Here is a 23,983-nt window from a genome sequence, read left to right as displayed (position 1 = left end):
GATCGGGCTGTTATGATCCTGGGATAACCAGAATAAAGCAGAGTGACCATCTCCTCCTGCCTATACCCCTGACCCCTGTTCTGGCTCATTGCCGTGTGTGTGTGTGTGTGTGTGTGTGTGTGTGTGTGTGTGTGTGTGTGCGCGAATGGGGCCAGGGGTGGGATACAGAGACGATGGTTAGGCATCCATAAGGTCTGGCTCAGAACACTTGAAATGCAGACCTCGTTTGGCAGGATTCTCTGTGTCTTGGGTATATTATCTTTACAGTTCACAGTTTCATGGGACATTTGTGCAGATGAAATTGATCAGCAGCAGAAGGAAGATAGCTGTTGCCTAGGCAACCAGCTGATGACTCATCCTGGCATTGAAGCTGCAAAAGCCATGAGACTGCAGTAATTTTCCAGATGCTTAACCTGTCCTCCTTCTCTGTCTTTCTTTGTTTTCCTCTCTTCATCCTTCATTTCTTTCTGTACACCCACGTCCTGGGCCCTCCCCAAAGTTGACATTGCACAGGCTGTCTGTGGGGGGTGGGGACAGGGGTCCTGAGCTCCCTGGAGCAGTGATGCAGACCTCATCCCACGAGTAATACGCGGCTTCCCCTGCTGCTGCTCCTTATCTCTCACAACAGGAAATGGCCAGACTGCAACCATCAATGCTGCAGAGCCTCCAAGATGCTGCTTGTTGCCCTTGATCAGAGAAACCTCAAGTGAGCCCAGCACGCTTCCTTTTAATCTAAACCAAACTGAGCACATCCATTTATCTCAGAGATCGGCAGTGTTCCTTCGAGGAGAAGCAGTTATCCCCTGGGCCTCGCAAGCAAGTTTGTGAAAATGATGTTTACAGGTGACAAGGGCCACCCCTGGCAGGTCTCTGTATGCGGGGTTTTCCCACCCTCTTATCTCGCTTGTTCCACTCATAATCTGGTGTCTGATAGTCCAGGCCTTTCTTAATTACCCATCACAATCCTCTCTAAAATGCAAAGCATAGAAGCTTAAGCCCTTCCCCTTCCAAGAGCATTTTCATTTTAATAAGGTTTTCGGAAGCAAAATAGTTTAAGATTTGGGAAAAACATCATTAGCCTTTCGGATATAGACATCGCCAGTGGGGATTGCGTCGTGGGCTGTGTCTGTAAGAGGGTCTTTCTCTGCATGTGGTATGTGTAGCATCCGTGTTGCTGCTGACACCGACATAAAACATTTTTATGTTGGATACAAGTTGGTGCCTCAATTCTGCTGCTTCTCCCACGCCCATCCATACATATGCACTCTATCCATACAGACACAGACACACAGACACAGACACAGACACAGACACACACACACACACACACCATCTTGAGCAGCAGCAGCTGATGGGGAGGCAACAAAAGATACCCACTGATGAAGTTTGTCTGCTCACTTTCACTTATTGGACATATGTCAAGTATCCAGTATGTGCAGAACATGGTAGTGGGCGGTGGGATAGGGATGGTGTCCACATTCTCTCAAAATAGCTTACAATCAGAAGGGAATAAAATCAGGTAGACACATGCTTAGAGTTTACCCTCCGGGTTCCTTTACTGCTCTGTGACTTTTTAACTAATGTAATTGGCTCAGGTCTGTGGGATCTTTCTCCTTGGTGCTCCCTCTGTGCCACCACACTGTCACACCACCTTGGGGTGACCAGCTTGCAAACCACCAGGGGCATAGACAGATGTTCATTCTCCTCTTCCTGCATTGAAGAAAGCTGTCCTCTGGTCTCAGGCACACGTTGGGCCCATATGCCTTGGACACCCTCATGGTTTGAGGAAATTGCACTAACTCTGGGAATGCATAAATACAGTGAAGTAGGAGACTTCTGAGATGGATGAAACCTGAGAGGTGTGCACTCGGCCATCCATCCAGTGCAGGCTCTGCTTCTAAAGTGTCCCCGATGGCAGTCATCCCACCAGGCTTCAATGTGAGGGGATGGAGCCCACTTTTCTCACAAGGCAGCCCGTTACATTTTTGAACGGATTGCATTGTTCACATATTCATTCATTTATTGAGCGGTTCTTTTATTCAATAAAGATTAATTGCCTATTGTATGTTCGACCCTGGAGATGCAATGGTGAGCAAAGCAGTTCTACCAGCATGGGGCTTATTGTCTCCGGGTTGGCAGGATTCATGGTACAAGCTAACCGCACCGTGATTGCCAACAGGGAAGACGGCAATGGGAAGAAGTTCAGGGAGCTCTGGGGTCATAAGCTGGGGGCCTCTGAGCTGGTGCAGTTGGGAGTGTGGGGCCAGGGAGTGGGGTTCTGGGATGGCTTCCTCGGGAAAGTGAGGCGGGGCCAAAGAGTCCTGTTAGCTGGGCAGGATGTAGTGGTGGCCAGGGAAGAGGGAATAGGGCTGCGCAGGAAAGCATCCGGAGGTGGGACGGACCACAGCTGGTTTGAGAAAAAGAAAGGCGGCCAGTGTGTCTTGAGAATGGAGTGAGGGAGAGAGGGGTGTGAGAAGTGGCTGGTGGGGCTGCCAGCAGGTGGAACGCAGGGCTTCCAGGACATTGTAGCCAGAGGTGCCAGTTAAGTTGCAGCTCGGGGTGAGGAGCAGTGATGGTCTCCTCCCTCCCCCTCCCCTTCTTCCTTCTCCCCTTCCTCTGCCTCTCCTCCTTCCGGCCCCACATCCCCCGCCCTCCTTCTCTTTTTTCTTGTGTGTGTGTGTGTGTGTGTGTGTGTGTGTGGCAGGGGGATTGTTATCTAATTTGGTCTTTCTCAGAAACTCCATCTGCTGAGGAGCAAGAATTTCAGTTTCAAAACTTACTGTGAAATAAAAATATAAATAGTCCTTTTTTTGAGTAAACATGCTAAGATTTGGCTACTCTTACCTGCAACTTTTCAGGCTGGCTCCTAAGAGTATTGGGGTGGACTTTGGCTTACTTGGTGCTTGTTGCAGAAGTGACAAAGGGACCTTGGAGCCCTAAAGCGACCTGGACTGTCCTCTGCCTCTTTTGGTCTCTGCAGCAGTGACCCTTGTCTCTCTGGCCGCCGTATGGTCTGCTGATGTTGGTGGCTGTGGTGGGCTGCCTGTGCACCTTGTAGCTGGGCCTCTCTCCTTCCCTCCCCTTCCTCTCCATCCCTCACTGTAATTGGTTAGAGCCCAACAATTGTCCCCTGGATGATTCAGCCCGACCCCAGCTCTTGCTGTGTTTCTGTTTTGTTTCCCCAAATGGCCTTTGCAAGGGGAACCCTCTCTGTGCTGTGGAGAACCCTGTGATGTGGACAGCCAGTGTTGATTCTGAATTAAGCCAAAAGAGAGGATAAAGGAATTCAGAAAGTTCTCCCTTGCACGGCTATTGGTTTGACGCAAAACCCCATTTTGAAATAAAAAAATGTGGGTATCAACTCCCGTTCCCTTTCTTGGCATTCTTCCTTTCAAATCCTAATCTCTCCCTAGTAGATAGATGCTTTGCCATCTAGGGATACTTGAACTTCTTTGGGAAAGCAAAAGATAAGTGTGTGGGTGTGTGTATATGTTTCAAAATAGGATTCCTGTTACTACACTATTTTAAGGATTTTGGGTTCTTTTTCCTAAGATCATTAAGGAATCACTGATGCATTTTTAGCAAAAGAGTGATAGAGTCAGATTTGCATTTTCATAGAGGTGTTGGTGATTGCTATAGAAATGGATGGGACAGCAAAGTCCATGTAGGCAGATGGGTCAGCAGGTCACTGGGTAGTGGCTAAGAAGATAAACAGAGACAGACTTGAGAAATGTTTTAGGAGCTTGGGGGTCAGGTTAGGAAGATGAACCAGATATAGGTTTGAGGAATAGTAGGTATGAAGAAAGAACCTCAATTTCTGCTTTATGTGACTGGAGAGACTTGGGGATGATTTACTGAAAAAGAGAATACATAATAGGAGACCCAGATTTAAAGAGTAGGGAAGATGTTAAGTGCCTTTGAGAAATACAAGTATGGATGACAAGTAAGTGGGAATTGAGTATAGAGCTCAGGAAAGAGTCCCTCCAGTGTGAGTGAACACTGATGCCCAGGAGGGAGTAGCGGGGAGGAGAGAAGGGGACCTAGGGAAGGGCAGGGAAGGAAAGGAGAGAGATGTGGTAGTAGATGAAGGGATTTCCTCGTCATGGAAGAGACAGGGTTCTCCTGAGAGGAATGGGTAAGGGGGATTGGTTGGGCAGGAGACCTCAGGGGTGGTAGAAGTGTTGTTGCTGCAAAAACAGGAGATGGAGGGGCTGGGGAAAATGGGGTGAGTGTGGTATTTTGGTTTGTCATCCCCAGCCATAACTCTTTGTGACTTTCCCCCTCTAGTCTCTTTTTAGCTCTGACTCCTTCTCCACTCTCCAGACACCCAACATCTACTGACTTGGCCATTGACTTGTCCCATTTTCTCTGCTCCCCCCGACTCCCCACCAAATTACTGTCCTGAATTTGAGAAAGTAACCCATCCTAGTGAGTTAACAATTGAATGGATTACTCCTTAGAGGTAAGCCACTTGTTACTTGAACAAAACTTTAAAAACAAAACAAAACAACAACAAAAAACCTTTATCTTAATTCTCTGTAGCAAATTAGAGCCTTCCTTTTGTATCCCCTTTTTCCTTCTCCCTAAACCAGGCATGCTAAGGTTTCTTTTTTTTTTAAGATTTTTATTTATTTATTTGAGAGAGAGAATGAAAGAGAGAGAGAGAGTACATGAGAGGGGGGAAGGTCAGAGGGAGAAGCAGACTCCCTGCTGAGCAGGGAGCCCGATGTGGGACTCGATCCTGGGACTCCAGGATCATGACCTGAGCTGAAGGCAGTCGCTTAACCAACTGAGCCACCCAGGTGCCCCCGTGCTAAGGTTTCTTTTCAGTTGCCCTTTTGCTAAAGATTAAGAGACTCTGGGAGGGAGAATGAGGTCATGCGCATGGCAAGGCTTCAGGAATCTGGGTAAGGTCTGGTAAGACCAGCTAAGACCATTGTCAGTGTTGCTAGCATTAGAGAGAGGAGGAGTTAATTGTATGAAAAGAATAAATATTTGAAAAGCATAGTAATTTCAAAGCATCTAAAGCAATTACTTCGTTTTGGTCTGGGAGGAAACATTAAAATGAAAAAGTGCAAATTAAAAAATGCAAATGGCTAATGCTAATAATGATGATCTTTATTGTAAGAAAACACTAAAAACAATATATGACTCTCTTCCATAACCATGGAGAATATAAAGAGAAGGTAGGGCAATCATTTAATTTGAATCTCGGAAAGAGGGGAGGGAAATATGGCATTTGTCAAATTTTTCTAATGGAACAGGATTGATATTTGAAGAGATAATGGCTGAGCATTTTTTCAAAACTGATGAAAGATTTTAATCCATCACTTTAAGAAACCCAATACATTCTGAACACAATATATAAAAAGAAATCCATGCATGGCATATTATAGTAAGAAAGACCAAGGAAATACCTTGGATTACCTTGAAAAAAGCAACAGGCCAACAGTTGCCTTCGGGGCCCAAATACAGAGGACTGATATGTCCAAAATGCTGAGAGAATAAAAGTACTAACAAAAACAGGGAGAATAAAGACATTTCCATACAAAATGAGACAGAGAATTTGTCACCAGCACATCAGCAGTAAAGGAAATACTAAAGAGTAAACTTCAGGCAAAAAAGAAGATGATGCCAGATGAAAGGTTGGAAATGCAAGAATTCAAGATGAATAAAAATGTTAATATGTGGGTAAATGGAGATGAATATTGCTATACATGAATATTATATAAAGAAATCATCATCATCATTGTCATGCCTTTTGGAATTTAAAAATAAATACAAAATTAAATGCAGGACAGCAGGAGTATGCAAGTGGGTATTAGATAAGGGTTAGAGAATGGAGTTAAAAATGTTTAAGTTCTTTGCATTGTCAAGATGATGGGAAGAAAATTAATTTAACATTAATTAATTAAACTTTGATAAGCCTACATGCATCTGATAATTTCAAGGATAACACTGAGAGAATTCAAAAACAGTGTATGGCTTACAAACCACTGGATGGGAGAAAACAGAATAATTAAAATATAATCAATTCAAATGCAGCAGGAAATAAGGGAAAATGTAGAATAGGCAGAACATATAAGGAGCATATAATGACAGATAAGTGCTCATGTATCAGTAATTATGTTAAGTATAAATGGAGAAAATATGCTAATTAAAATTAGCAGTTTTTTAAAAAGGAAACTATATACTCTTTACAAGAGACACAGGTAAAACATATTCAGAAAGACTAATATCATAGAAAAAGCTATATCTTACAAATTAAAACCAAAACCAAAAGCCAAAGTAGCTATATTAAGATAAGATAAAACAGACTTTAAGAAAAAAAATCATTATTAGAAATAAACATATCTCTAATTGATGGCAAAAGGACAATTCACCACAGACTTTAAGAAAAAAAATCATTATTAGAAATAAACATATCTCTAATTGATGGCAAAAGGACAATTCACCAGGTTTATAAAACATTTCTAAATTTACTTACTCTAAATAGCATAGTCTCAAATATATAAAGTAAAAATTACCAAAAATTCAGAGATAAGTAGACAAATTCACAGTCATAGTGGATAATTTTACTACACATTTATGAGTAATTGATAGAGTAGACAAAAATCTGTAAGAATTTAAAAGAGTTGAATAACACATTGAACAAATCTGACTTAATGGTAATTTATAGAACAATTTCTTAGAAAAGTAGAATAGAGTTTTTTTCAAACACACACAGGATATTTCTAAAAATTTATTATATAATGGGTGGAAAAGGAATTGTATTTGTATAGAATCTGACCATGACGCAATTTTCCTACAAATAAGTACAAGAAAGATAACTAGAATATCCACATATTTTTGGAAACTAAAAAATACACTTCTGAATTACCCATGAGACAAACAAGAATTGGAATTTAGAAAATATATTGAATGATAATGGAAATATGACATATGATTATTTGCAAGATGTAGCTAAAGCAGTATCTAGAGAAAGCTTATATTCCCACATTCGAAAATGTAAAAAATAGCTAAATAACACTCCCCCAATAGAAATCAGTTATAATGATAATAGAAAAGATATCAATAGAAAGGATCATCAACAAATCCAAAAGTCAAATCTTTGAAGACTAATAAAATTGATATACATTTGGCAAGACCGATCAAGAGAGAAAGAAGACATGGTCATTATCAAGAATAAAAAAGAAGACATCACTACAGATCCTTTGGATATTCTAAAGACAATAAGAGAATATTATGAATAACTATGCAAACAAATTTTACAATATAGATGAAATAGATACATTTCTAGAAAAATATATAGGTAGTTAGTACAGATGGCCCACAATCATCAAGGACTTAGGCTCCTTCTATCATACCACTATTAAATGTTTGGCATTAGGTTTCTACTTCATGGTCTAGCACGGCTATTCAAACTTTAGCTATCACATTCATATTCTGGCCATCAAAAAGGAGAAAGAAATAAAGAATAGTGTACTTGTCTTATTTAAGATTATTTCCTGGGATTTTCATACAGCACTTCTGCTTATATCTCATTGGCCAGAATTTAGTTATATGGTCTTTCTTAGCTTTAAGGGAGGCTAGTAAGTATAATCTTTCTCTCTGTTGGGCAGATAAACATGCAAGTTCTATTATTAAGAAAGAAGATGCATCTCTGTTACTGAAGCATATATTTCCTGTAGATCCATTCATTGTACATCATGAAAGGTGGCTAGCCTTGAGATAGATTGCCAGTATTTCACCCAAGAGAGTCCCTTGCTGGATGATGGGATTCTGGCAGCAAGTGGCTATAAAGTGGTCTGAGACAAGGAGCCCCAACCAAATTTCCCACACTAAGGGATTATTTCCGTCATTCATTCAACAAATAATTACTGAGTCTCTAAGAATATTCCAGGAGCTGTTCTAGATGTTGGGAAAAGAGCAGTAGACAAAACAGAAAAACCTTGGTTCTCAATACATTTAGAGCTAAGAAAAATAAAGCAGAAAAGGGGATATGGAGTGCTGGGGGTTGGGGGATGGTTTGTAAATTTTAATAGGGTGATCAGGGAAGATCTTACTGAGAGGTTGACATTTGAGCAGACCTTAAGATGGTGGGAGAAGGACACTTTTCATTCCAGGAAAAGTGAATAGCAAGGATACTCCTAATATCGTATCTCAGCACTCTTCAATTCCGCAGGGATGGCCTCAAATAAGGGGAGAGAAAAGAATTGGAGAGAAAAGGAGTGGCAAAGAAGAGGAAACTGGACCTTGGACAAGAAGTCTAGAGCCAGAAATAAGATTTTGGACTTTGTCCCACTAAAATTCTAGACCTGGTCTTGGCTCAGAAGAAACAAGTCAGCAGTGATGAATTTTTAATTTACACTAGTTTATCCATTTTTGATTTTATAGACATTCATACATTAAAGAAAATTTCACTTTTTAAAGGTTTTATTTATCTATTTGACAGAGAGAGGGTGAGAGAGCACAAGTAGGGGATGTGGCAGAGGGAGAGAGAGAAGCAGTTTCCCTGCTGAGCAGGGAGCCCAATGCGGGGTTAGATCCCAGGATCCTGGGATCATGACTCCAGCCAAAGGCAGTGCCCAACACACTGAGCCACCCAGGCGCCCCATATTAAAGAAAATTTTAAAATCACACACACACCTTTAATCTCATCACCTTCACAGAATTATTTGCATTAAAATTTTTTGCTTTCTAGTCTTCATCTATATGTACAGCACTTTTTTCAATTCATGAAAGCCTTTATTGAGACCAGATATGAGTTACATAGTCAGGCAACATCTCCTTCGATCTCTCTGAACCAGAATCTGAAAGTGATAGGGTGATGATTTCCACAGAAGACCTGTGACAAATGGTTCTGGGGGGCATTCTTCTGCATGAGGTGGTTGGTAGCTTGTGAAGGGAAATAGAGGATCAGGGTGTAGTCAGAAGTCAGTGTTCTCAAAATGGGAAAGGCCGAGATAAAAGCATGCATGAACCTAGTTTGCATCTTGCACAGACAGGCGGATAGCCATTGGGAACCTTGGTAGAATGGCATAAAATAGTAGCATCAAAGGAAAAGAGATTCCCCTCCCTCACCAAAAAAACACTTTACCAACAAGAAATTCATTCTTATTCATCCACTCTGAGAGAATCCTTAGTGAAATTAAAACTCTTCAGGAGAACCTTATTCCAAAAGACTTCCTGAAATTTCAAACAAATTCATACCCTCCACTGTGGGTGTAGGTTGGTTGTGGAATTCAGAGTCATTTTGGAAAGTGATGAAGTCCCAAGACAGAATCCTTGGGTGGATGAGCACTTCCTTCTCTAAGCCTCTGGCATTTCAGCTGTTGGTTCTTCAGAGGCTAGAGTATTGCTTTAACTGCTGCTCGTATATCGACAGCTTTCTCCCAACCTTCTATGTCCCTGTTCAATTTTTTTATTGTAAAGCCAGAATGGTGTTGAATTTCATTCTTAACTCTGTTGTAGACTCCTCAGTGCCAGGAGCAGTGGACAATGTGTTTCTCATTTGCTTATCCTTAATATGAGACAGATCATCAAGACCCTTTAACGTGAAGCCCTGTTATCAGGGTGCTGGGTGTGTTGTGTATGTCCTCTGTGTGCAAGAAATTGGAGGGGCTCCCTGTGAGGTCGATGAGGGATCCCACACAGGACTGGACTGGAGAAACAGGCTGCCTCAAAGAAAATGGAAGGCATCTCAGGCCATAAAATATAAAGAGGCTATATTACTTTGCTATGACTGCCATAACAAACTACCACAGCCTGGGTGACTTAAACAACAGACATTTATTTTCTCATAGCTCTGGAGGCCACAAGTCTAAGACCAGGTGTCAGTAGAATTGATTTCTTCTGAGGCCTCTCTCTTTGGCTTGTGTATGGCCAAGTGTCCCTGTGTCCTCACATGGCCCTCCCTCATTCATGCTGTGTCCTAATCTCTCCTCATAAGGAACCAGTTATATTCCATTAAGGCCCACTATAATGATCTCATTTTAACCTAATTACCTCTTTAAAGATGCTATCTCCAAATACAGCCATATTCTGAAGTACTGGAAGTTAGAACTTCAACATAGGAATTTTTAGAAAGACACAGCTCCGCCCATAACAGGGGCTGAAATCTAAGGTGCAGTGTTGGTGGGATTGATGGCGGACTGGTGCTGTCCTCATTTGTCCGGTGGACTCCCTCTGTTAACTTGTGTTAGTCTGGGCATCTCCCAGAAGCAGATGCCAAGACAAGATGAAATGTGCCAGAATTTTATTAGAGGAAATGTCTGTGAGGAAAAATGAGAAAGAAGTCAGAAAGTCTAAGAGAGCTGACAAATCAAAATGCAAGTCTGATCTCAAGTGAGAGAGAAGGGGAGAAGAAGTTGGGGGAATTTCTTAGACTGCCATGAGTCCAAGAATTGTTCAAGAAGGCCATTGAGAGTCTTCAAGCCAAAGCCAGCTTCCAGGGGAGTCCTGTGTCTCTCAGGAGTGGGTGTGCTTTAGCATTCTTTCCGCACTCAGTCACAGGTGCGAGTGGTGCATTCGTGCAGTGGATTCCAGAGCTCAGGGGCTGGGGCCCTTGTCCGTTGTGCTCTGTATAGTTGGAGGTTTGCGAGGCACACACTCACAGCTGCCACATAACCTGTAAGGATCTTACTAGACTGTGGACAGGTGTGAATATTTACCCCAGCAGGTACTAACTGTGAGTTTAACAAAAAACAAATTCATGTAGAGGAAAAATGTCAAAATCTGTAGACCTCAAAGGAAGGAGGCAAAAGTATCAAAGGAAAAAAGGGTTCCGGGCAAGGTCGTGGAAGCTTTTGCTTTGCCTGAGAACAGTACCCTTAGCACCGTTATGATCCATATTCTCCTTCCTTCATTCTCTCCGCCCACCTCCTAAGATAACCAGAAGTTCCAAATATTTTATTTTCACTCATAGGTTATAATTCTTTATATTGCTCCCAAAGGCTAGCTTATATATTTTTCCCTTGGGGAGAGGGTGAGATGGAAAAAAAGTGGACCACATATATGGGCTGTTACCCACAATTTTTTCCAGCTGTCTGAGTCAGTGATGACCTGGGATGGCATTTGCTGTGCTGGGCAGAGCACTGGACTCTGAGTCAAGAACCCTGCATATCTCAGCCAGTTGCCTTCCTTTTTTAGGCTGAATTTCCTCAGTTGCAGAAGGAGAGACCAGGCAACGTAATCTCCAGTTTTCTTCAAAGGATTCCTATTCTATAATAATGTTCTGCAGTTGAACCTGCAAGTGTGTATGCAAGAAACAGTGGGCTGGAAATCAAATGTCCTCAAGTTTTACTAAAAGTTTCTTTTTTTCCCCTACTTTAGCTGCTGCATTTTTTCAAATCTTGCATTGTAATAGTTTATTTACATGCCTGCCTCTCTAGGACTAGGCTGTGAATTTCTGGAAGATAGGGTCCATCTCTGTCTTATCTGGGACCCCACAGCACCTTTCACAATTCCCAGCGCACCTGATCAGCCAATGTGTGGTGAAGGGTGGTTGAGTTGGTTAAAGAAGCAGTGATTTTGTGGCTAGCAGTGGGGAAGACAGGGTGACAGAGTGGACAAAAGGTGGGCTTGAATCCTATTGTGCCTCTTGTTGGTTATGGGGACTTGAACAAATTACTCTCTGAGCTTCCCTTTACTAATTTAAAAATGGATATATAATTCCTACCTGGCAAGGTTATTGTGAAAATGAAGTGAAGTCATTCATGCGTGGGCTTCTCAGAACATGTGACACATGGGGGACCTTTGAAGGCTTTGTTACTGTGCCTCTGTGGCCTCGCCGCTCAACGCCGGGAGCAGGAAGCCTGGGGAGCCTAGCAATTCAGTCGTTAATCCATGACACAGTATTTCAGGATATGTGGGTATGCATTTTGTAGGAAATACCTTAATTTTCTACTACAATAATTTTATCATTGACCTCAGACTGTTGGAGTATTTTAAGTGTCAGCGGTCTCTTGCTGTGACAAATAGGCAATATTCTAAAGAGCTTTCATGTCTGCTGGAAAGGTGCAATGCAGAGTTTTGCTGCAGCGTCTCTGCAGGCTTGCTGAGGAGGTAGCTCAGACACCCTGGAGCTGGCTTTGTGAGCTTGCTGTTTAGCATATTAATACACTCGGCACTGAAAGGGCATCAGGGACATCTGACTGTCTTTTTTACTTTGAACTTGATTTTTAAAAAAGATTTTATTTATTTATTAGAGAGAGAGAGAGAATACAAGAAAGCAGAGGGGCAGAAAGAGAGAGAGAAGCAGACTCCCTGCGGAGCAGGGAGCCTGATGCGGGGCTCGATCCCAGGACCCTGGGATCACGACCTGAGCGGAAGGCAGACGCTTCACCGACTGAGCCACCCAGGTGCTCCTTGAGCCTAATTCTGTGGATACACTCCTATAGAGCAAGTGAAGAAGCACTTTTCTCCATAGGCTTCTTTAATACCATTTAGAAAAACACCAGGTCAGTGGAGTGTGGTACCTGCTTCTCTCCAGGGTCTGGTTGGTCAACATGGCCCGGGGTAAGGTGTGGAGTGTCTATAGGTAACTGCCTGGGTGCCCATCTGCTTCCTTCTGTCTGCAGGCCACTCTGAAAACAAGTGCATTCAGATTTACTAGCCTGGGACTGATACCATTCGATGTCGGGGTTTAAGTGGGCCAACAGCAACAAAAAAATCTATCTCTAATCTTTAGGAATGTTGTTCTGGTTCAGTTTGTTTTTATTTTTTTAATATTTTTGTAGCTAAAAGTTTCCTCTGGAAGGAATGAAATTATAGAAAATTAAAAAAAATTATTACCAGTTTCCCTGTCTTCTTAAAACTGTAATTACAGATTGCCTTCAGTAGTTATAATAGTAGTTACTTTTATTGAATACTTCATGTTAAATAGTATGCTAAGAGCTTTACGTATATAATCTCTTTTTATTTTTGAAACAATCCTGTACGGAAAATTTAGGTATCCCATTTTGAGACAGACTCAACTAAGAAATGACATGCCTTCCATTTCACTGTGTTAAAAAACAAAATTCATCTGAGTAAATTTGAAGATCAAATTGGCTTTATTCAACAAATCATGAATTGGGCAGCATTCCATTTAGCAAATAGAAAGGAGCTCCCTTGAGCTGTAGAAAAGAAAGGTTTTTAAAGGCACAGAGGGAATAGAGGAAGAAATCATTAGTAAAGGATGCATTGTTTTAGGCCAGGTTGCACTTCTAATGAGAGGAAGGGGCCTAATCAGTCCATTTCCTGGTGCCAATCATGAAATTCCCTTGTTGGCTGGTGAAAGGTCACATTCCTGGTGCGGGGGTGGGGGGTGGAAACTGTAGTTGGATTAGGTATTAAAACTTGGTTTGCTGATGTGGTGCTCCTGACATGAGTGACTACATTTTGGGCCTGTGGTTCTCTTTTTAACAATTGTAATACCTCACTTTAATCCTCTGCTTACCCAAATTTTTAGACTTTTTAGTATCTGCCGCCATGGCCATGCCAAATGCTGCCTAGTCTGAGCTCAGTGCATCCATCAGTATTGTGTGGTCAGGGACATTATTATTATTATTATTATTATTATTATTAGTTTGGCTTATACTCTAGGTTGATGAGAATGCCAGGGCAGTGGTTCTCAGAAAGGGCCCGTGGTACTGTGTTATTTTAGAAAAAATTGGTAGTAAATATATGGCACGTGATAATGCTTGAGGTGGTACTGGCTCAAGATACAAATGGGTTTTAGGAAGTATGTAAATGGATTTATCCCAGAGGTTTTACTATGGATCATCAGGACTGACATTCCTTTGGGTAGCACATCTTTTTTTTTGTCCCTGGGGCCTATCTGCTTCTCTTGTGGCAATGCTCTGCTTTCCCAGTTGGCATCTTCACCATTTCCACTGGATGATGCGTGTGCTGCCCATTCCACTATCCCGGCACCCCTTTCTCCCAAGGGCTGATGAGGGGCGTGAGGGAGAGAGGAGAAGCAGTCTGGTGTCTGTGGGCTGGGTTCCTCTCCTTGCTTCTGCCGCCAACCGGTTGGGACACTTTGGGGAAGCCAACCAATCTCTCTGGGCCTCAGTTTCCTTACTTGTGAAGTGACGGTGCTGGACCCACGAGTTCTCTTGAGAGACCATTTTAACAGGAAATTAGGATGTGTGCAATGAAGAAAACCAGACTCCAGCGGGAAACATCCTCCTGGTGCCACTGACAGACTGCTGGATTAATTGGGCATAGTGGTGAAGCACTTTGGTAATTCCTAAGTTTACATCATTTGAGTATTACTGCCTTACCCTCAGATGTGGAAAGCATGCCTTCATTTTTCAGATGACACAGCAGAGGCAGATTTGACCATTGGCAGGCCATGGGCTATTACTTACTGGTGGTTGCATAATTTGCAGGGCAGATATACTGCCAATAAGTGACAGCTGATGTCAGAGTGGCTGGGCATGATCACTAGTGAAATGGAGAGGTCTGCCCCACTTTGCTTTATTCACGTAGGTAGTCAGCCCCTGCAGAGGCTCATGTGGCTCCTAATGATTTTTGTTAAGTTTGGAGAGAAGCTGGACTGTAGATTAATTTCAGCATGCTTCCTCCTGACAGTCCTCATTTAAAAGGCTCTAAAGTTCCCAAATGAACACAAAATAAAAATGTCTGCTTTACTCAAGGGGAAAATTGGCTCTTTGCAGAAATACCCTCAAAGGAATATGGCCTTCTTGATTTGACTGAAACATCTGTCTAGCACGAGTTCCCTTATTGACACCACTTCCCATTCTTTCTCCAAGTATTTCTGCTCCTACACACGTTGTTTAGCAAGAACTTCTTCTATATTGTCTGAGATAAAAAGATAGCTTTCCTCCTAAAGTACCAACTCTTCTCCCTGTGCTGTGTAGTTATTTTTCTGATCTTGAAAGTGATGCGTGTCCATTGTAGAATATTTGGAAAATGTGGAGATGTGAGAAAGGAAAATAAAATCATACACAATCCTACCTCCCAGAGATGTTAAGGTTGAGGTCTCTGATTTTTCCCCTAGCCACACTTTAGGAAAAAAAAATCACAAAATTGGGATTCTACTGTACATTAGTTTGAAGAACACTTGAAAAATATTCTATCGAGAGCATTTCCCATGCCATTAAATATTTTTGAGAACCTCATTTTAATGACTGTGGTCTTATTATGTGATTGTTGTGCTATAATTTACTAAATCATTCTTCTGTCATCTTGCAGTTGCTTTTTCACTTGTCCGCTTGACCCTGTCCTTTCATAGCTTCCCTGAAATTTTACTCCTTAATCATGCCTCCTGTCTTCCTTTATTACCACTTCCTTGCCCACTGGTGCCTTTCCCTGTGGCTTCATCCATCTGCAGGTGTATAGGCATCTTTACTCTCATCTCTAAGCGGCCGTGTCCAGTAACCTTTTTGAACTTTGGTATTTTCACATTAGGTTTTACCCATTTCAGTATCTTTTATTTTTCTAGTATCACAGATCATCTAAAGCAGAGTTCTGAGCATGCCACTTCCCCTGATGATCAGGCCTCAACCTAGCACCCAGCCTCTTTTGTCCTTGAGTGCGCCCAGGATCTAATCCGACTGTATTGCACCTGTACACCCAGGCATCCTGTTCATGGTCTCCCTTCTGCTTCCATCATCCACAAGCATGATACTCATTCCTCTAAACCAGTGATAATGCAATGTTACTCACTAGATGACACCAATCCATTCATTAATATCCTTTAAACTAAGTTTATTTAGCCCATTGTTTATGTAGAGAATTGCCTTACATTGTAGGCCAAATTTCTCAAACTTGACACTTTGAAGTAGATCAGATATGCTGCATCTCCATATTTCTCAGCTGGAGTGTCCCTTTCAAAAGAAAAAGGAAGGTATAACTGTCAGGTCTTGATCTTTGTTCATGAACCGGTCCCTGTTCCTAGAGATCACTGCTGTCTTTTCTAAGGGCTCTTAAGTTTCCTTCAAGGACCACTACAAATCCGATTTTTCTTTCTCCTTTTTTGAAAAATTGAAACTATCTCTGTTGATTGTTTGCTTACATCCATAAGGAGACAGGTGGAGGGGCCGATCATGTGCCTGGGGTAGACTTGAACTGGTCTGTGATCTTTGTAGGCATTTGCTGTGGAGGACCTAGTTATCCTGTTCTCTCTCTCTTCCATGGTCTCTACCTAAGGTCCCCTGTCCCCTCTAATGCTGTAGCCACTTGCTTGACATGGTAGATGTGGTAGGCAGAATAATGGCTCCCTAAAGATAAGCATGTTCTATCCCTGGAACTTTTGAATATGTTAGCTTATAAGGCAAAAGAACTTTACATATATGATTATGTTAAATCTGAGATGGGGTGATTATCCTGGGTAAGAGAGTCAGAGAAAAATCTGAAGGTTCTTTACTGCTGACTTTGAAGACAGAGGAATGGTCCATGTGTCAAGGATGCAGGCAGCATCTAGAAGCTGGAAAAGACAGGGAACAGAATCTCCTTTGGAGCTGCTAGAAGGAGCATAGCCCCGACGACATGTTGATTTTATCCCAGTGAGAACCATTTCAGACTTCTGCTCTCTAGAACTGTAAGATAATAAATTGGTGTTGCTTTAAGCCATCAAGTTTGTGGTAATTTGTCATAGCAGCAATAAGATAATACAGTAAATGATCTATAGATATTTAATATTCTTGAGATCTGAAAGGGGCCTTAATGGCTGTACACTCTAGGTTCCTAATCTTGAATCTCCTTTTTTGTTACCCCTGTCAAGGAGGAAGCCTGTGGTATTTGTGTTGGGTTTGGGAAGAGGGGCACAGCCAGAAGGAAGTGGGGAATAGAAAATGTTGTTTATTTAGAACAGCTTTTTGGAGATATAGTTCATAGAGCATACACTTCACCCACTTAAAGAGTATGATTGCATGGTTTTTAGTATATTCACAGAGTTGTGCATCTATCACCACAATTGATTTTAGAACATTTCATCACCCCCAAAAGAAAACCTGTACTGATTATCCTTCACTCTACATTCCTCTCTGCCCCCAATTCCTGGCAATCACTAATCTACTTTAGTATATTTCCCCTTTCTGAATATCTCATATAAACAAAATCATGCAATGTGTGGTCTTTTATGTCTGGCTTCTTTCACTTAGCTTCATGTTTTCAAGGTTCATCCATGTTGTAGCATGTGTCAGTACTTAATTCCTTTTTGTTGCAATATAATATTCCACTGTATGTATATGCCACATTTTGTTTATCCATTCACCAGTTGATGGACATTTGTGTTGTTTGTACTTTTGGATATTATATAAAATACTGCTGTGAACGTTTGTGTATAAGTTTTTGTGTGGATATATGTTCTCATTTTTCTTAGGTATATACCTAGAAGTGGAATTGCTAGGTTAAATGGTAATTCTGTGTTTAACTCTTTGAGGAACTGTCAGACTATTTTCCAAAGCAGCGATACTATTTTACATTCCGCCAGCAATGCATGAGAAAGTGTCATTAATGGAAATGCTTGCTGACCTCTGAAAGTACAAAGGACACAGAATGCAAAGCATCTAGAGTAGGCTCTAGGAGAAGTTAGGGGGATGCATACTTAGTTGTCCTTCCTGCTTTCCCTCTGTTTTTCTCTCCCTATCCATTACAGTCAAGTTATCGGTAAGGTGTCTTTTCTTCTTTCGCAAATTATCTGGAAAATGCTTCTTATTTTGTTGTGTAATTGTTCTTATTTCTCAGGTGGAAAGAATGGAATTGCAAGTCTACAGCCATACCACCCTGAACGTGCCCGATCTCGTCTGATCTCAGAAGCTAAGCAGGGTTGGGCCTGGTTAGTACTTGGATGGGAGAACGGGATTGCAAAATGTTCTAAGCCAGGTTTACCGATATTTCCTCCCAAAATATTTTGGGAAATATATGTAATACATTTGTCTGTCTGTTTATCTATCTATCTATCTATCTATCTATCTATCTATCTATCTATCTATCTATCATCTATCTATCTATCATCTATCTATCTTACTGCCATATCCACTCTCAAACCTCTTTCTAGTATCTGAAATTTATTCACCCTATAGAGTAAATGTCCGTTAACCACTTCAAGAGTTTTTCTCTGTTTTATGTTTCATTTTGTCAGAGATCAAAGCCTTAAGCCAAAGGAAGTATGCTTTAAAAAAATTTCAGGGATCAGTCAGGGGATGAAAAAAGTATTTTTCGAAGTTCTTTTTTTTTAGCACTTGGGTATCACTCCACCCAAACAATCACTCACTCACCCTTTCATAGTATCAGCCCTGAACTCTGCCTCTTTTAGACAGCTCATCAAGGAGATTCAGGAAAAGATGGCAGAGGAGTTGGGGACCGTATTCCAACCGGTCCCCTGAATTGAGCTGGATGTCTACCAGACCACTCTGAACACCCACAAAATCAGCCTGAGATGTAAGAAGATATATCTGGATCTCTACATAGTGTCAGCCCTGATAGGAACTCTAATGGAAAGATAGGCTTAATTGGAAATAAAGTCTATGTCCAGAGACAGGTGTCTTGCAAAAAATATTCTCTAGCCCTAATTCCACTTACCTGTGTTGCCAGTAATGATGATAGAATCCTTGATGTGAATCAACATGGGCTGGCTCCCATTTTCAGTTTTTCTAGATGTTTATCCGCCTGCCATATTTTCAGAAGAACTGATCTAACATCTCATGAGTTTTGGTGCTGTTGGGACCGACCGGTGTTTGAGTTGGTTGGTGAGTGGAATGGGGCTGGGAAACTGTATTTCATGTTGGTTTCCTGCCTCCAGAACTATCGTTATCAATTACGTAGTCTGCAAACACCAGTTTGAAGGTTGCTTGCAAGGTCATTCATGTACCTGAAGAGCAAGCACATGTAAGTTAATACAAGTAAAGATAGGAAAGGGGTGCTCCCTTCAGCAGCACATATACTAAAATTGGAAAGATAGGAAAGGGAGGGAGCCTGAATATACTTGATCCTCATGATTTCAATGTCTGGGGTGATGACTGGATCTCTTTGTGCCTCTTGTCTTTCTAGTTGCTGAAAAGATGTCTGATTCAATGGGGAAAGTCCTTCAAAATCTACATAAAGAATTTGTCAAGGCTCTTGGATATATACAAAAGACCTCTTCAACATTGTAATGAGAAAATGACTAGAATCCTCTTCTCAAATTCTGGGAACATTCAGAAGCATCAATTCAGGAAGGAAAATAGGCAAAATACCTTTGGAACCTTCTCCTCTGACTAAAACTAAATTTAGCTCCAGAAAGTGGAGTCTGGCAAAAGGCAGGTTTTGTGTAGAAATGATTTTCTTCTCTAGCTTTAGAGATGACTTCATAGCCAAGTTTGAGATTAGTTTAATTAAAGGCTAAATACCCATCTTTTGTGTTGGAAAAGTCACAGATCAATACTGTTTGAGGAAGTGACAGTCACATGGTGGTTTTGGAGGACCTTGGGATAAGATATTCTTTGGGGATCCCATTTACACTTAGCTAAAGATAAAAGAGTAGTTTATGGACTGACTTTTGTTCCCCACAGGGTATTTGACAATGTCTGAATTATTCCTGTATGACCCAGTAGGAGGTGGTTATTGGCAGCTAGTAGGTGGTGGCCAGGGAGGCTGCTAAACATCCTGCAACACACAGGACAGCCTCCCACAACAAAGAATTATCCAGTCCTAAATGTCAATAGTGTTGAGGTTGAGAAACCTTGAGTTAGGTGCACCATGGCTCCGATTCCAGTTATGTCACCTGGTAGGGTAGAATTGACATTTAGCCTCTACCTGTTGCCTTTCCCGATGGCTTCCTTTTCAGGAAGAATGATCATTTCCTCCTTTGTGTCCTATTGGATCTTGCATATATGTCTGTCATGGCACCCATGATACTTTATTGTACATTTTGTATGACACTTTGGGTAGTGTCCTTAATCTCTCTGGGCCTCAGTCTTCCCATCTATAAAATGGGAGTGATAATACTACTAACCTCAGGTAGTAGTTGTGAAGATTGAGTTAAGGCACTTAAAGTGTCTGTCATACTAGGTGCTCAATAAATGGAAGGAGCAGAAGTTATCATTATACCTTACATAGCTGATTGCCTCTGCTGGATGGTAAATAAGTCTTTTGAGGGCAGGAACTGTGTCTGGTTTATCACAGATGTTTAATGTTTTTTGAATGTACGACTAATGAATCTCTTTAAGCCTCAATCTTTACTCAGTCATAAAATGGGACTAGTATTTCACTTGTTATCATTATATTTAATAAGATAATGTAAGAGAAAGTGTTTATAAAGGGCCCAGCGCATAAATATTAGATTACTTTTCCTTGCCTTGGTAGCAATAAAAAACTTTTGTTATAAAAAATCTACAGAAAAGTAGAGAGAGGATAATAAAGTTAACAGCCATATATCTATCACCTAGATTTAACAATTGTTAAAATTTAGCCATATTTACCTTATCTATCTATTTATCTATCTATCTATCTATCTATCTATCTATCTATCTATCTATCTATCTACCTACCCATCTTGCTGCGGAAGAATTTGAAGTAAATTATAGACACAATTTTATTTCGTACCTAAATACTTATTATGTATCTTAAAGAACATATTCCCCTATCACTATAATGTATTTTAGTCTAACAAAATTACTAATAATTTCCCAATGTCAGCAAATACTTAGTCTGTATTCCTATTTTCCAGTGATTTCCAAAGGTCTTTCACAGCTGGTTTATTTAAACAAGATCCAAGTGGGAGTTTCTCATCAGGGTACTCTATTTTTTTTTTAATTGTTGCCCACTTTAGGGGCCAGCCTGGTTCTGCTGATTGCCAGCCAACAGATTTGAAATTCCTTTGGTAAGTTAGGATGGGATCCTACTTTAAGCAAACTCAATACACTAACTTAAACAGATAAATTATTCACAAGAGTTAATGGCTCACGTTTGTTCCAAGGTTGACTGCAACTATTCCACGGTAGTCTTCTTCTTGGTGCATCCACAGATGGTTAGATGAGCAGTGATCATGGGTCTGGGGTGAAAGAAGATGAAAACCAGGGTAATAGAAGCTCTGCCAATGAAATAGACATAAGAGAAAAATAGCTCTGGGAAGCACAAGGTAAATTGATGAGAAAACGAGATTCAATGCACGGAGTGCAATTTGTGCACAACTTCTCCAGGATGCAGAATCATTCCAACTATAATCACAATAGTCTGAAAACCATCTATTGCACAAACAAGGGTAAGCAAACTCCCTGTGCTGAGCCATGACATCATTGAAGCCAGGCGAGATATTCTCCTTTCTGCTTTTCATAGGGCTACATCACCAGAATCACTCGTATACCAGTGAGAGAAGTCAGTCAGTCAAGGATGGTCTCCAGTGTCCTGTAAGTGCAGTGGGTTTGATCTAGTAACAGCAGTGGTCTATCAGAGGTCCTTGAGCAGAGGCCTTGAAGTATAATGAGGAGGCATTTGATAAAGGTGAATTTTAAAGGTCAGGCAAGGTGGGCTGGGATAGAAGCAGGTTTGTACTGAAGAGGTCAGCCAAGATGTTATTGGGTTGATTGATTCAGGATGAGGTACATGTGGAAGTAGAGATGTTAAAATGAAACTAATGGAGATATCCACTCTTTGTAATTCTTTGTACTTTCCATTTGATTTGTGCTACTTATGTCCATGCACATTTGATTGTATACTCTCTGAGGGCAGAGTCTGTGTCTCTGACCTCTTTAAATAGTACTTTGCACATGGTAAGTGCCCAACACATAAAATGTTTGCTTATATTTAAGACACATCCTGCACTTTTAAAAAAGTGGATGCTTGTACATGTAAGTCTTGGTTACAAAGGTTAATGTTCCCTTTGGGGTATGAACTGAGACAAAGCTATATAGAAGATGAAAAGGTACAGATGCATGCAAGGAAAAAAAAGAAAAGCCAGACACATGAAGGGAAGATTGGAAATAAGGACCTGGAGAAATAGTTTGGAAGTCCTGTGAATCCTCATTATCTAGAGAGTAGAATAGTGGTTGCCAGGGGCTCTTTAGGGGAGGTGGGTGGAGGAAATGAGACTACACTGGTCAAAGGGTACAAACTACTAGTAATAACATGAATGAGTCCTGGGGATCCAATGTACAGCATGATGCCTACAGTTAATAGTATTGTGTTATATACTTGAAAGTTGCTGAGAGAGTAGATCTTAACTGTTCTCACCACCCACACACAAAAAGGTATTATAGGAGGGGATGGAGGTGTTAATTCACCCTACTGTGGTAATCATTTCACAATATACATGGGTATCAAGTCATCGCAGACTGTATACCTTAAACTTACACAATGTTATATGTCACTTAAATCTCAATAATGCTGGGGTTAAAAAAAAAGAAATCGAGTTCTGGCTTGATCTGGGCAGAGCTTAAAGGTTGAGAGAGCTCTAATGTGGAAGTAGGAGGGGAAGCTGGAATTGCAGGAGCCTGCTGGAGGAGACTTCAGACGAGGATGGAATGGAATTAGTCATGATGTTGCATAAATTTAATTTACCACCTGTCCTGCTGAAAGTGCACAGATCTGGGTTCAGATCCCAGCCCCACTCCTCTAGCTGTGTGACCCTGGGCAAATGATTAAAGCTTGCAGACTCTTTTCCTTTCTGTGTTGTGTTAATAATTCCATCTGCTTTTCTTCATGGACATGAATTATAGTCCATGAAGGTGGAGTTCCAGGCATATAGTAAACACACCATAAGGGAGACTTGTTATTATAATGGTCCATCTCCTATGGTGGATGGTGCTTTCACCTCTATTGATGAATGCCTCCCAGAGACAACTGTATATATAAATGTTCCTACCTGAAGCGAAATAGATATAGGAGACAGGGATTTATTGCAGGACGGGGTTTTCTGTCTTATTTCAAGCAAAGCCATTCTCCCCTGACTTCTGTCTATCTCCTGACCCTCTTGGTCCATGTGGAAGTGTTCTGCCACTCAGGGTCATGAGGTGGTCCATGGCTGAAGCCTTGTCCTAACAGCCGAATGCCAAAACCTTGCAAGTCTGTGTCTCCCACAGGCCCTGCTTCCCAAGGTCAATTCTGGACCTAGCCCACAGACCAGAGGCTCTCAAGAGCAAGAATGGCTTAACTCCACAGCAGGAACAACTTCCTTCAACTTCCTTGGTGTCCACGTGATCTTTTTCTAAAGCAAACTGTTCCTACAGAATTTAGAAAGCAGGATATATCTTTGCTTCCCCAGGAGAGAGGTTTGCACTATGGTGTTTGGCAGGTTCTTGTCATTGCTTGGGGGTTGCCAAGAGACAAGTAAAGGCTGGCTCAGTGTATTTGCAAATCACTGGTGTCTACTCTCTAGAACCACAGTCCTGCTCTCAAATTTAACTTGCATGAGAATCATCTGGGGTATTTAAAATTCAGATTCCTGGACCCCACCATTAATAAGTCTGAGATGAAAAAACAAACAAAAAATAAGTCTGGGATGGCCTGTGCTTTTAATAAGCATTCCAGGGCGTGATAATGCAGGCAATGCACGGATCGTATTGGGAGAAATATGGAAGCAAGGCCGTTTGCCCAAAAGTCAATCTATGGAATTCGCTGTCTGGGAATTGGTTTTTAACAAACTGAGCAAGATTGAATAAACATGGCCCTAAGAAAGTGGGGTCTTTTGAGCATGGCTTCAGGAATACAGATCTCTGTTGCCCTTTCTTGGTGCTGAGGCCATGTTCTGCCTTTACTATCAAGCCCTCCATGGTCACCTCATATTTTGTTTGGCATTTCCCAAGAAGCTTTTAGGAATTTTTTCCTTTTAATTAATTTATTTTTCTTGGTATGAGGAATAAGAAGAAAGCATTTGCTCATTTCTCACCTTGTTTTCTTTAGCTTCTTAATTACAGAATGATTTTTGATGAAACCTGCTCCAGATGATGGTCCAAGGGTGACAGTGTGCTGGGGAATCACTCCAGTCATATTCATAACAACTTGGAAACCTCTTTTGTTTATTTATTCTTTAAACAAATACTTATATGGCACA

The 23,983-nt window shown here is 41.3% G+C and overlaps 1 long non-coding RNA gene across 1 annotated transcript; it reads left to right on the top strand.

The window, feature by feature from the left end:
* Nucleotides 1-632: 632 nt before the first annotated feature.
* Nucleotides 633-19,071, top strand: LOC113931915. The gene is made up of 3 exons (XR_003522913.1): nucleotides 633-706; nucleotides 17,701-17,791; nucleotides 19,006-19,071. It is a non-coding gene; the product is annotated as an uncharacterized LOC113931915 (long non-coding RNA).
* The last annotated feature ends 4,912 nt before the right edge of the window (nucleotides 19,072-23,983 follow it).

Source organism: Zalophus californianus, chromosome 10, assembly GCF_009762305.2.
Source record: "Zalophus californianus isolate mZalCal1 chromosome 10, mZalCal1.pri.v2, whole genome shotgun sequence".
Lineage (NCBI taxonomy): Eukaryota > Metazoa > Chordata > Mammalia > Carnivora > Otariidae > Zalophus > Zalophus californianus.
Note: the sequence above shows the minus strand (reverse complement) of the source record. Positions and strands in the feature narration are given on the sequence as shown.